Source organism: Leptopilina heterotoma, unplaced genomic scaffold, assembly GCF_015476425.1.
Source record: "Leptopilina heterotoma isolate Lh14 unplaced genomic scaffold, ASM1547642v1 Lhet_18, whole genome shotgun sequence".
NCBI lineage: Eukaryota > Metazoa > Arthropoda > Insecta > Hymenoptera > Figitidae > Leptopilina > Leptopilina heterotoma.
In genome coordinates, this window is record NW_025110896.1 from 2,396,522 (window position 1) to 2,411,052 (window position 14,531).

At 24.3% G+C, this 14,531-nt stretch overlaps 2 protein-coding genes across 4 annotated transcripts in view; one reads left to right on the top strand and one right to left on the bottom strand.

The window, feature by feature from the left end:
- The window catches only part of LOC122499922 (peroxisomal leader peptide-processing protease-like), a 106,529-nt gene that overhangs the window by 25,710 nt on the left and 66,288 nt on the right, over nucleotides 1-14,531 (bottom strand). Inside the window, exon 1 of one of the 3 annotated variants that reach the window (XM_043608512.1) lies at nucleotides 4,181-4,194. The exons of the other annotated variants lie outside the window; for them this stretch is intronic. The gene's annotated coding sequence lies outside the window, so the exon portion shown is untranslated. Of the gene's footprint in view, nucleotides 1-4,180; nucleotides 4,195-14,531 lie in introns of those variants that run through there. 3 annotated transcript variants of the gene reach the window in all.
- Nucleotides 12,806-14,531, top strand: part of LOC122499925 (ion transport peptide-like) — a 59,271-nt gene continuing 57,545 nt past the window's right edge. Inside the window, exon 1 of the mRNA XM_043608516.1 lies at nucleotides 12,806-12,951. The gene's annotated coding sequence lies outside the window, so the exon portion shown is untranslated. The remainder of the gene's footprint in view (nucleotides 12,952-14,531) is intronic.

Sequence of the window (14,531 nt, forward strand, 5' to 3'; positions counted from 1 at the left end):
AATTTTAATATTAATTTACATTTATCGAGGAATTCGGTTAAAATTTTTTTAAAAATAATTGAAATTCTGCGATGAGTTTTATTATTTATGAATATAATTGAATTTTTGTGACCTTTTTATTATTTTATGAAAATAATTATTGCGTAGAAAATAATTGAAATTTCCCCCGAAAATTTTATTATTTATAAAGATAATTGAAATTTTGTCGAGAATTAAACAAAAATTTTGAATATAATTAAATTTCTGCGAAGAATTTTATTACTTTTGAAAATAATTAAATTTCTGTAATCATTTGTAATTTCTTTAAAATTCTCCAACCCAAGTAGAAATGTAATACTGGCATAGTACTGATCTTGTACTGACTGCCAGTATTGCAGTACTGACTCCAGTACTAACTCAGTACTGGGAAAACCCTGGCTGGTAACGCTGTCCAGTACTGATTTTTACCGGCGGTCAGTATAAGCTCCTTATTTAATTATTAAAGCATGGGGAGTAATTTATTGAATACTAATAATTATTATTAGTATTAATTATTATTAATTAATTATTAGAATTCCTTTTATTAAAATAAGTTTTAAAAAAATATTTTTCTTATTTTTTCATTATTTATTTAAATCTTATTTATTTAAATTAATGACTAAATTATTATTATTACTGGTTATTAATTATTTAAACTTATACTTTATGTAACATTGTTAAGAATTAAACACAAAACACTTAAAACTAAGACGGAAAAATATCGCACGCACGGGGGACCAAACCCTAGACCTCGAGGACGCAAGTCGAATACACATACCGCATAGCCACGCAAGCTCGGGAGTTATCTCGCATAAACTTCCTTTTGAATCATGGGACCGTTATATACAGTGCTTTAATAATAAATCCACTGCATATTATATTTATTTCAAGAAAAATTATTATACATATATCTTTATATACATTTTATCAAGTCATTATGTAGTAATTAATAGATACATCATAATAATATGGTAAAAATTATTAATATAATTATTTATTTATTATTTATAATCTAAATATTTATTAAAATAATAATAAAAAAAAATTTATTTAAGAAAAATTTTTGTTAAATAAATAAATAAAAATATATATACAGCTTTAAAAAATAAAATTTTTTTTATTATTAATAATACGTAATAATTCTAAAAATAATTAATTAATAATAATTTATTATTATAATATTAAAATATATCTATTAGTTAATAATAAATTAATAAAATGGTTGATATTATTGTTGATGAATAATGTTTTTACAAATCTTTGCAAATATTTTAATTGTTAATAAATCAAACGATGTTTAATGTTTAATTACATTATAACAAATTTTGATTGTTTTTTTAACTCCTTCGCAGTACTGATTTAGTGTTAAGCCAGTTTTCTGCCAGTACTGATTTTAGAACTTTTCTAACTCCGACATAGTACTGATTCGGTTTTGGAGTCAGTATACTCCCAGTACTGATCGGGTTCCGAAAGTCAGTACCGACGGTCAGTACTGAGTCAGTACCATGTCGGTGTTTAACTCCGTCCTAACTCCGGACATTTCTACTTGGGAAATTGTATCGTACAATTTACAAAATTTTTGTTCTTTTTTAATCAAATTAAGGACCTTTTTTCGAAAAAACTTTCTTTTTTTCCCTAGCCACTGAAATATTTCCCACGGTAAATTATTTTCCAAAATGGAAAAACTAACACAGAGAAATAAATGAAACATTAAATGTAATGTCGCTATTATTTTCTAATATATGTTTATTTGCAAAGAGTGAGGAAGGGAAGTAAAGAGAGAGAAAGAGGCATAGCTGCTGCTGCTGCACAAGATAGCTGCCTAGACAGCGTGGCAGCAGTGCGAGAGATTCAAATAAAAGGAGAGTCAACTCGCGTATATACATATATCCAGGTACAGTATATTACAGTAATGATCTATACGAACGGCCGTGACACCGAATCCAGTCTCGCTCGAATGAAAGCAAGGCACGCGATCGATGCACAAAAAACTCCATAACCGGATTTCAATTCACAAACTTAAATTCTCTACATGTTTCATAAGAAATGACAACACCAAAAAGTAAAAGAAAAAATAACTTCTCATTTTTGATATGCGAATGTAATGAAGAAAATTAAATAAAAGAGGAAAATAAAAATCAACAAATTCACATTAAGGAAAGAAGCAAAAATATCCAAGGATAAAGAGAGAGACGTGCTGCATCGAGAAATTTCGATACAAAGACAATAGTTCTCTAAATAATTTATGTCTGCTTTTTTTTGGAAAAAAAAATTTGTCTAATAATAATATTTTTTTAATTATAACAAATTTTTTGAGGGAGAAAATCGTGGTTTAGTTTCTCCACTTGAGAACGCCAAGGTCGCCATCAGGTGTCAGGAGAAATTCCAAGAAAGAACTAAACTGCCATCTAGCGGCTTTCATACAACTTCAGTTACCTTCTCTTTTTTTTTGTTTATTTACTTACTCACTTTTTACTTTTTTTATTTTTCTGGACTAAAATTAAAAAATCCGATAAAAGAACATTAAAATTCAAAAAGAAAAATCAGAAAAAATTGATAAACTCTCCTTTCTTCAAGAATTGTAATTACAAATTTAAAAAAAATTCATAATTACAATTCATAAAGAATCGAAAATTTACCAATTTTTCCCCCCCAACGATTTTTTCTCAAAAATAAACCTGACGATTTCACGCCACTTCCTGGCATTCCATTATAAATATGAAAAGCAAAAGGAATGAAAAACAAAATCCATTTCAATTTTTCCTATTGCATTTCAGCGGAATTTTCCTTTTAAATTCCGATAAAAGTCATAATATTAAAAAAGTGATTATTTTAAGTAGAATAATAATGGCCTTCGTGCACGATCCAATTATTTAACTCTATAATTATGGTCACCAAGTGGAAGATTATAATTATATATGCAAAAGGGGGGAAAAATTTTCTTATACACAGTCCCTAGAAATATTTGCTTTCGACTCAAGTTTGCCCTTGAAAATAAATTTCAATTTAATAGTAAGTAGTTATACATATATACACATCACTAACGAAAAATCGAATGACAATATAAATTTCCCATTTCCGTTTTGAATTGCAGAATAGAAAAAAAAAATGTCAAGTGTATGATTTTTTAGAATCTAAAGATTAAACAAGGAAGTAAAGAGAGGAAGAGGGAAATCAAGGTTCATCCAAGATTATTCTTTTTTTTTAATTTATAAAGAAGGAAGGAAGAAAGGAAACTCTGGTCGTCCATGAGTTTGTATAAAATACATTATATAGTTGTCGATAGGTGTATATGGAAAACCACAATCGAGTGTCCCAGAACCGCAAATGCGCAATTCTTGTATAAAGAATGCGGTTATGTCAAACCCGTCATAATTATCTTAAAGATATTCTCTCCTAATTGTCATTATAATTTTCCTAATTTTTCCTTCTATTTGAAAAACAAACTTTTTTTTTTAATGAAAAAAAAACAAATTATTTTCCAAAATTTAATCAATTTCAATTAATAAGAAAAATTATTAAAATTATTAAGAGAGTCGAAGAAAAAATTTACATAACTGTTTATAGGTGAAGTGAAATAGAGCCTAATCAAAATTGACACAAACATAACAATTCTTAAGTTACGAATTTTTTTCTCAGCGAAAAACTGGTACCTACATATATGTACTTCATAAAGGAGTGGTTAAAAATAATTATTACTCATAGCGTAATATCCGCTTTTTTTAAAATAAATTCCACTTTCAATATTAATAATTCAAGAAGAAAATTTTTCTCATCCTTTATATTTATAATTTATTTCATTTCCCTACACTCAGAAAACAATTGTTTTCAATAAACATTTGGTCCACTTTAATAAATTTTACGTTCGACAAAGGAAGAATATTTTCAGTTTATAATCAACGATTTGGAATATTTTTCCTTAAAATTTTTGTAGAGAAAAATATTTTTTACGATTCTTCTTGATCAACAATTTAAAAAACAAAAATATTATTTTTTCTGTTCAAAAAATATTGTTTTCTTGCATTTGCTGATCATAAACTTTGTGAATTTCATCTATGTATGAAGTGAAATAATTAATAAACAAATTAATGAGTGAACTAATAATTATTTTAAAAATTGTTAGTCAAAATTACGAACAATTAAAAAAGTTTTTAAAACTTACGAAAATAATCTTCACCAAAAATATTTTTAATCATTTGACTCACCTGAAACAGAAAACAAATACTTTATACAGAATGGAAATAACAAAAAAAAATATTATTTATAAACAAATTATAAGAAACAAAATATTATAAGTAAATTGTAGGTAATAAACAAATTATGAAAACAAATTATAATAAATAAATCATAGAAAATAAATTGCAATAAATAAAATATAATAAATAATTTAAAATAAATAAATAAAAAATTGTCGTAGCTAAATTATAATAAATAATTTATAGAAAATAAAATAAATAAATTGCAATAAATAAAATATAATAATAAATCTAAAATAAATTCTAATAAAAAAAGTGCAGTAAATAAATTGTAATAAATAAAGTATAATAAATAATCTAAAATAAATAAATAATAAATTTTTGTAACTAAATTATAAGAAATAAATTATAGAAAAAATAATTTTAAATAAATAAACTGCAGTAAATAAATAATAAATTGGAGTAAATAAATTATAGAAAGTAAATTATAGCAAAGTACAGTAAATAAATTATAATAAATAATGTGCAACAATTAAATTGTGGTAAATAAATAATAATAAATAGTGTGGAGTAAATAAAATATAATAAACAAACTAAAATAAAGAAAAAATAAATTTTTGTAAATAAATTATAATAAATAAAGTGCAGCAAATAAAATAAAATAAATCTACAATAAATGAACAATAAATTGTAGTAAGAAAATTATAATAAATATACTATATGACTTGCTTCTTTCAGCAATTATTTTATACAAAATACACAAAAAAAAATATATTTTAAATTATGAAATTGCGAAATTTTGAGAAAAGTAATTTTTGTCGTGAGCTCTACTTCACTTTACTCATCAACATATTGGTATGAAAAGGAAAAGGCGGGTGGCAAATTGCCAATGGACATGTGGAAAACCTGTCTAGTATGCTCGAGAGTTCGTGAAATTCATACTAATCGAAAGTTGATGAAACTATTCTTCGAAATGACTCGTCAAATTTCAAGTAGTGCGACGACACTGAAACTGTCTTTGAATTTTTATAGTTTATTCAAAAGAAATGTATACATATATACAAATATCATAACCGTCAGGAAATCCTTGATGAAAATAGGAAGAAAAAATAATGCAAATTACTATATATTTAAACTTAGTCTTACTGAGACCTTAAAACTTTTCTCAAGTTTAACACAAAAAAGTGTTATTTAACACACAAAAAAATAAATATTTCTATTCACAATTTTTTTTCCCGCAAATTATAAATTAATAGGTATTAAAAATGTATATAATTTAAAATAATTAGGCAATTATAAATAAATAATAAAAAATAATCAAGTATTTAGAAATAAATAATTAAAAATAATAAAGTTAAATTATAAGTAAAAAATTAAAAATCATCAAGTAATTAAAAGTTAATAATTCAAAATAATTAAGTAATTAAAAGCAAATAATACAAATTAATTAAATAACTAAAAATAAATATTCTAAAATATACATTATAATAATCGTAAGTTTCCTTTCCGTTAGCAAATTATCTGCATTCATTTGTTTGTTTTGAAAATTAAATTTTGTGGGTTAAGTATTGGCATTTTTTATATATTTTTTTAATGTGGAAAATACTTTACTTATTAAATTGTCTCGACTCTTTGGTAAAAAATCTAAAATTATCAAAAATTCGAAAAATTTCAAAAATCCGATTTTCTTAAAATTCAACATTTTTTCTTCTTCTTTATGGGATTTAGCTTCATTATTTTTGTGCTTTTGGAAAATACTTTACTTATTAAATTGTCTCGACTCATTGGTAAAGAAACTAAAATTATCGAAAATTATCAAAAATTCAAAAATCCGAATTTCTTAAAATTCATCATTTTTTCCTCTCTTTTATGGGATTTAGCTTCATTATTTTTGTGCTTTTGGAAAATACTTTACTTATTAAATTGTCTCGACTCTTTGGTAAAAAATCTAAAATTATCAAAAATTCGAAAAATTTCAAAAATCCGAATTTCTTAAAATTCATCATTTTTTCCTCTCTTTTATATGATTTAGCTTCATTATTTTTGTGCTTTTGGAAAATACTTTACTTATTAAATTGTCTCTACTCTTTGGTAAAAAATCTAAAATTATGGAAAATTAGCAAAAATTCAAAAATCCGAATTTCTTAAAATTCATCATTTTTTCCTCTCTTTTATGGGATTTAGCTTCATTATTTTTGTGCTTTTGGAAAATACTTTATTTATTAAATTGTCTCGGCTCTTTGGTAAAAAATCTAAAATTATCAAGAATTCAAAAAAATTCAAAAATCCGAATTTCTTAAAATTCATCATTTTTTCCTCTCTTTTATGGGATTTAGCTTCATTATTTTTGTGCTTTTGGAAAATACTTTACTTATTAAATTGTCTTGACTCTTTGGTAAAAAATCTAAAATTATGGCAAATTAGCAAAAATTCAAAAATCCGAATTTCTTAAAATTCATCATTTTTTCCTCTCTTTTATGGGATTTAGCTTCATTATTTTTGTGCTTTTGGAAAATACTTTACTTATTAAATTGTCTCGACTCTTTGGTAAAAAATAAAAAATTATTAAAAATTATCAAAAATCCGAAAAATCGAATTTCTTAAAATTTAACATTTTTTCTTCTCTTTTATGCCATTTAGCTTTATTATTATTTGAATTTTTATTCAAAAGAAAAAATGGAAAACTGAAAAAATTTAGAAACTTTAAAAATTCCAGGCCTTTTCCATGAAATTAAAATTAAATAACTTTAAGTAAATAATTCAAAATAAAAAATTGAAAATAAACAATTGAAAATAAATAGTTGAAAATAAACAATTGAAAATTATAAACTCTTAACAATATTAATTAATTATCAACTAACAAAATAATAAATTAATACAAATATTATAAACTAAATGTAAAAATAAAAATATTTACGCGGTAATTAGAAAGACAACTTGATTGTTTTTAAGGTGTGTACCTGGCAGAGACATGAGCACCAAAGTGCAAGTAGAAACGCGTCAAGAATGAAAAAGAATTTTTCCTGCAATGAATCCATGCATGAGTTCTGAATTACTATGCGTTACCAATTCAAAGAGCAAATGTGCGATTGCGAATAAAATATCGTAACATTAAATTCAATTTATTTCACATAAGGCAAAAAAAAAGTTAAAATTGAATTGAGTTCAAGTCAATTGAAATTAATTTAACAAGGAATTTTTACAATCAACTCTTAAGATAAAATTTATTCTCACACCCTTATATTGGAATATTTCTACTTAATAAAAAATTCTCTTCTCCAACAATTATCAATAAAAAAAAAAAATCAGCAAATTGAAATTAATTTAAAAAAAATACAATACAAAAAAAGACAAAAAGTTCAAATATTTAAAAAATTGACAAAAATTCAATTTAATCTAATTTAGATTAGTGAAAAATTCTACTAACTTCAAATTAGTTAAAACGACTAGTTTTTAAAATTATTAAAAGTTTTGCTAATTTAATTTAGTAAAAATTTTTACCAATTTAAATTAGTAAATAAATTTCACAAATTTAAACTAATAAAATTTTTTTACAAATTTTAAGTAATACAATTTTTTTAATAATTTAAATTAGTAAAAATCTACTAATTTTCCCTACAATTGAATTAATGAAAATACAGTCGCTGATTTACATTAGTAAAAATATTCACTAATTTTTAGTAAAACATAATTTTTTTTCGTAGTTACAATTTTTTTTTACTAAACTTTATTAGTAAAAAATACATAAAGAATCTTTCTACAGTAAATAAGTGACTAAATTTTAATTAATTAATTTTCAAAGAGTTAGGAATTTTTCACTAAAACCTTTGAATAAAAAATTTAAAACTATTAAATCATGTAGGAAACATTTACTAAGAATTAGCAGAAAATTTTACTAATTTCAATTAAAACTTACAAAATTTACTTTACTAAATAGTAAAATTTTTCAAAAAAGCGAAAGAATTCAAAATGTTACTTTGAAAATAAAAGTGTTTTAATTTATTTTTCCATTTTTACTTTGTAATTCGTAAAATTTACTGTAAATTATAGTCAAATTTACTTTGGAACTCTAGTAAAATTCACTGTAATAAAAAATATTTTAAAAAGTAAGTAAGAAATTAGCTGCGCGATTTGTTGCTAGTATAAATATAAAAATAAGTAAATAAAAAGACGAATGAATACAAAAATATATAAAAGAAAAATGGAAAAATATATAAAAAAATAAATAAAAAATCAAAGATGCCTAATTATACAATCGACTAAATAAAAATGCCAAAAGAATATAATAAATACGACAGAATTGTTTTCTTTTTGATGTCTTAAAATTGAGGTCAGTGGAAATTAGTGAATTTGTATGGTGCCACAGGTTCTTGTGACATTGAAAGCGGCCCTGGTTTCGGGGTGACGTTAACGCGTTATTGCGTCAAGAATAATTTTAATCTATGCAAACCGTGTATATGGCCTTTCTTTCCCCTTTAATCAAAAAAAGTACGCCAATGTCTCATTATTTGACGAGATAAGTTGTAAACCTCTAATTATATCCAAAGGACCCGTGATGTGTTTTTGCCACCCCCTTTTCACGAAACACATCTCTCTCTCTTCTCAGCATTTTTTTTTCTTCTCTTATTTTTTGCATCGCATATATAAAAGTCAAATGGAGGACGACTTTTTCGCACTTATTTACAATCTTTTTTTCAGTTTTAGAAAAGTTTGACGTCAGAAACTATATACAAAGAGTTTTTCATTTTATATATACGTTCCAAAGCAAATCGTCACTAATGAGAACGGAAAAATAACAAAATTAAGTTTCTAATTTTATAAATTTTCCTTCTTGTAGAAAAAAAAATATGGAAATTATTTTTTTTTATTTAAATATCAATGGGGAAGGAAAAATTATGCCCAGTCGTACAAAGTACTAATTACAATGAGGTTTAAAATAATTGTAATTAAAAAAATTCAAAATATTTTCTTTAATCTTTAATAAACGAAAGGTTTTGTGTTTCAATAATTTAAAATTATTGTTGTTTGTTAATAATTAATTCTTGTAATAAATAATCAGAATTTTTCTCAACAATTCAAAATTCAAATTCGAAACTTTTTGCTTTTTAATTAGTAAAATGTACTAATAAATAGGTAGAAATTACTATTTAGTATAGTAAATTTTACTAATAAATTAGTGAAAATTATTATTTACTGTAGTAAATTTTACTAATAAATTAGTAGAAATTCTTATTAAGTATAGTAAATTTTACTAATAAATTATCATAAATTACTATGTATTATAGTAAAATTTACTAATTCGAAACCAAAAAGTCAGTCACTAATTTAAATTACTAAATATTTTTCCAAATTTAAATGTAGAGAATAAATTACTATAATCTATACCCAGAAAAAGATTGTATTTGACTCAGAGCCAACTAAATTTTTTATTAGTTCCAACTGAATTTTATTAGGTTTAAACAAAATTTGATTTGGTTCAGATAAAAGTTTTATTTATGTCTAATAAAATTTTTATTCAAAACAAATAAATCACCCAGTTGGCTCAGAGACAAATAAAGTTTTATTTAACTTAAACAAATTATATTTAGTTTAAACAAAATTTTTCTGTTTGTATAAAAATATAAAACGTTTGCAAAAACATTAATAAAAATTGTTATTTTAAATTTTTAATTCAATTCCAATTTAACAAAGATAAAAAATATTTAAGGTAATGTTTTTTAATTTCATAATTTTCGTATTTGGTTTTCAATTCTCATTTCCCATTCATCTTTATCGTTCACAGTTATATTTATCTTAAAAGTAAATCAGCAAAAATTTTTTTTATATCTATTTTGCAATTAGGACCTCCTCGTGTCTACGAGTTGACGACACGTGTCAACATTTTTATCATACGATACACGTGTATCCGAAAATTGGTGTCTTACGTTCGTATAATAGACGCAAACATCCTCCTCTCCCTATACCTGTGCACCATACGCGTCACAAAACGAAACATGCCGGAGAAAAAAATTCTATTTCTATATTCAAACATTAATTTTCTCTCAAGAAAAAAATAGGAAAATTATACGAAAATAATCCTTGAAATAATTTAAAATAACTTACAAAACTAAAATTATTAGTTATTAATTTTCATTTTCTAAAATAAGTAACATAATTTCCGGATGCAATAATCAACTTGTATGAATTGAAACGCCTACACACGAGTCTTTTGCTTTCATTCACAAGAGCCACAAGGAAAAATAAGAAAATTTACAACGACTATCAATTCGTTTTTATTTAGAACAGAATTATTTTCCTCTAAAGTTTTTAATATTTTGAAAATTTTTTATTTAAATATTTTTAACTTCCTCAAAATCTGAACTTTCAAATTAAATTACAGGACTATTTCTTTTGAATTTTGTCGATAACTATTAAGTGGAAAAAATTTTGGTCCAATTTGTGTCCCGGAACATAGAATTTATTGCCCGAATTTTCAAAAATTTTCAAGTTTTCTTTTTGAAAAAAATTATTATCAAACAAAAGGCGATACCAAATTTTTATTTGTTATTTTTTACTTCTAGAAATTTTTTTAAGGGCAAAAAAAATTTTGGTGCGTTTTTTGCCCCGATTTTTTAAAAAGTTTAAAGTTTTAAAAAAAAAATTACAAATAAAAGAAGAATTGCGATACAAAATTTTTATTTGTTGTTTTTAACGCTCCGCGATTTTTTTTAATCCAAAAAAAAATTTGTGGTTCAATTTTTGTCCCGGAACATTCTCATCTTTGCTCAGAATTTAAAGAAATCTTTAATTTCCCAAAAAAATTGGTTTTTTTCAAACGAATTGCGATGAAAAATTTTTGTTTGTTGTTTTTGTTCACTCAGCGATTATTTTTAAGTACAGAAAAAAAATTTGGTCCAATTAAAGTCCAGAAAAATTGCTTTTTATGCCCCGAAGTTTGAAAAACTTCCAAGTTTAAAAAAAAAGGCTTTCTTCAAACGAATTACAATACGAAATTTTTATTTGCTGTTTTTTTACTCTCGGAAATTACTTTTAAGTACAAAAAATTTTTAGGTCTAATTTACGTCCCGGGATTTTGTCATTTTTTGCCCCGAATTTTAAAAAATTCTCAAGTTTTCCTTAAAAAATTTATCAAGCGAATTACATTACAAAATTTTTATTTTTTTTACTGTTGTTGATTTCTTCTAAGTACGTACAAAATTTTATTACAATTTCGGTACCAGAATATCGTCGTTTCTTTGCCCCAAATTTTGAAAAAAATCTTAAATTTTCAAAAAAAATTGCCAAAGTATTTGCGAGACGAAATTTTTTTTAGTTGTTCTTTTAGTCTTGATGATTACTTTTAACCAAATTTTTAACCAAAGTTCGGTACCACTTGTGTCCCGATTACTTTTTAAATTAAAGAACAAATTTTGGTTCAATACCGGAACTTTCTTCTTTTTGCCCCAAATTATCAAAAAATTGAAACTATTTTAAACAGATTGTTATTATCAAACGACTTGCAATTCCAAATCTTTATTTGTTGGTTTTTTCTCTAGACAATTAATTTTAAGTGAAAAAAAAATTGTCAGTCCAGTCGATGTTCCAAAATGTCTTTTTTTCTCCAAATTTTCAAAAATCTTTGATTTACAAAAAAAAAAAATTTTCCAAACTAATTGCCAGACGAACTTATATTTATTAGTCCGATAATTACAATTTTTATTTCATTTAAAGATTTTCTTTATATTTATTCCCTTTGTTTAACTTGTAAAAACTATCATATTTCAACGCGGTTTAAAAAATGTACAATTTTATTTTTTGCTTTCCATCGTAGCAAATAACTTTTTCCGAAATAAAAAAATAAAAAGTCAAGAATTTTTTACTTAAGAATAAATTTTCCAATAAGGGGTAATTCACAAACTGCGTCACACTCTCAGGACAAAAGGGGGAGGTGGGTTCAAATTGTGTGTGGCGAACTGAAAAAAATTCGATTTTTTTATGTAAAATACGTGACGATCAGGGGGGTCCGAGAATACAGTGACGTAGTTTTTAAACGACCCCCTAAAATACAAAATAATATTTTTCTAATAATAAAATTCAAATTTTTCCAGAAGTATAAAAAAATCGTCCTTCCACATTCAAAACTTTAGGGAGATGAATTTCCCTCGCAATAAATTTTCCAATAGAAATTTTTATTAAATAACATTTACTGCCGTAAAATATTCAAAAAATGCGTTTTCATTTTCAGACGTGGGCGCATAAAAAAATAGGGACATGTGCGCAAAAGTTTCTCTCTTTCTCTCTCTTGCTCTCTTTCTCTCTGAAGCCCTTAACGAGCTTTCTTGAAGAAAAGAAACTACTTATTACGGAAGATTGTAGACTCTATTTTGTACCTTGTTCTTCCCACCGTTACAATTAGGCTCCCTCCCAGAAAAATGAGGGGCAATACATAGGAGAAAAACAGGGGAACAAGGTGTACAAGACAGAAAGAAGATATCTTTCTCAATGAAAGACAGAGAGAAAGATGGAAAAAAAGAGAAAGAGAGGGTATAAAAAGGGGGAGAAAAAAAAAGATAAAAATATGTCACGAGAGAAAACGTCAAAGTGAAAAGATAGAGGGGTGTTCTTCAGGACGACTCGGACACCCGTTGAGAGGTATATTAGACGGTGGTCGTCAAGACGCCATCATCACAACCCTACAAGTCGTGCTACGAGTATCCAAGTTAACCTTATCTTGATATCAACCGCAAAATTTTCAAAGGTGCGTGTCTTTTTTTTTTAAATTTCCATCAGTTTGTTTAAAATATATTCCGCACTTTTTCTCTTGTTACATTTTTGCAAAAACTTTTGTACACAGTGTGATATTTGTTCCCGTTTTCTACCTTCCACTACCGTTTTTTATTCATTTTACAAAATTTTCCACGATTAAGAAATTTTGTATAAATAATCTCGATTGAGAAATTTTTACTACTTTTTCAAAAAAAAAATTCAAGTTATCTATTATTTTCATAAAAGGAAAAATATTTCAACTATTATTATGCTAACTGTTGATTCCTGAGGACATTTTTCAATCCACTGGAGCTTTAAATCGAAAAAATTTCCACGACCTTTTAAAAAGCACAATTTTTATTTTACACACAGAAAAAAGTTTTGAGTGACTTAAAGAAATGATTTGCTTTGACTTTTTTCTTCGATTCAAAATTAATTTTTCTTCGACTCTAAGAAACTTTCGCTGACTCAAAGACAATTTATTTATTTAAAAAAAATGTTGTGATTCTAGGACAATTTTTTTATCACAAAAAAAATTTCTTTGGATTCAAAGACAATTTATTTATTAAAAAAAAATGTTGTGATTCAAAGACAATTTGTATATTAAAAAAAAAAATTTCTCTGGATTCAAAGACAATTTATTTATGTAAAAAAAAAATTCCTTTGTTTCAAAGACAATTTATTTGTTTCAAAGAAATTTTGAAGTAACTTCTGTGTTAAAAAATTCTTCCTTAAATGATTACGATTTATAATTAAAATTAAAATTAAGGTACTGATAAAAATTAAAATTAACTTTAAAAATTAAAATTAAAACAAATTAAAATTAAAATTCTTACAAAAATTTTCAACAATTGATTTGTTAACAATAAATAATTTTCCTCGATTAAGAAATTTTGTAAAAATAATCTCGATTAAGAAGTTTTTACTACTTTTTCAAAAAAGAAAAAAAATTAAGTTATCCATTATTTTCAAAAAGGAAAAAAAATTCAACTATTATTTTGCTAACTGTCGCTTCTGAGGACATTTTTAATGCATTGGAGCTTTAAAAATCGAGAAAATGTTCACGACCTTTTAAAGCACAATTTCCATTTTACACACAGAAAAAAGTTTTCAATGATGTAAAGAAACCATTTGCTTTGACTTTTTTCTTCGATTGGAAATTAATTTTTCTTCTACTCAAAAAAACTTTCTTTGACTCAATGACACTTTATTTATTAAAAGAAAATTTCTGTGATTCAAAGACAATTTGTTTATTACAAAAAAATTTCTTTAGATTCAAAGACAGTTTATTTAGAAATCTCTTTATTTATTTTAAAAAATATTTCTTAGTTTCAAAGACAATTTATTTGTTTCAAATAAATTTTTAAGTATAACTTTTGTGTTAAAAAATTCTCCCTTAACTGCTTACAATTTATAATTAAAATTAAAATTTACTGATAAAAATTAAAATCAACTGATTAAGAATTAAAATTAAAATAAATTAAAATTTACTGATAAAGAATTGAAATAAATTATAATTAAAATTCGTAGAAAAAAATTGTCAACAATTGATACTATTTGTTACCAATAACT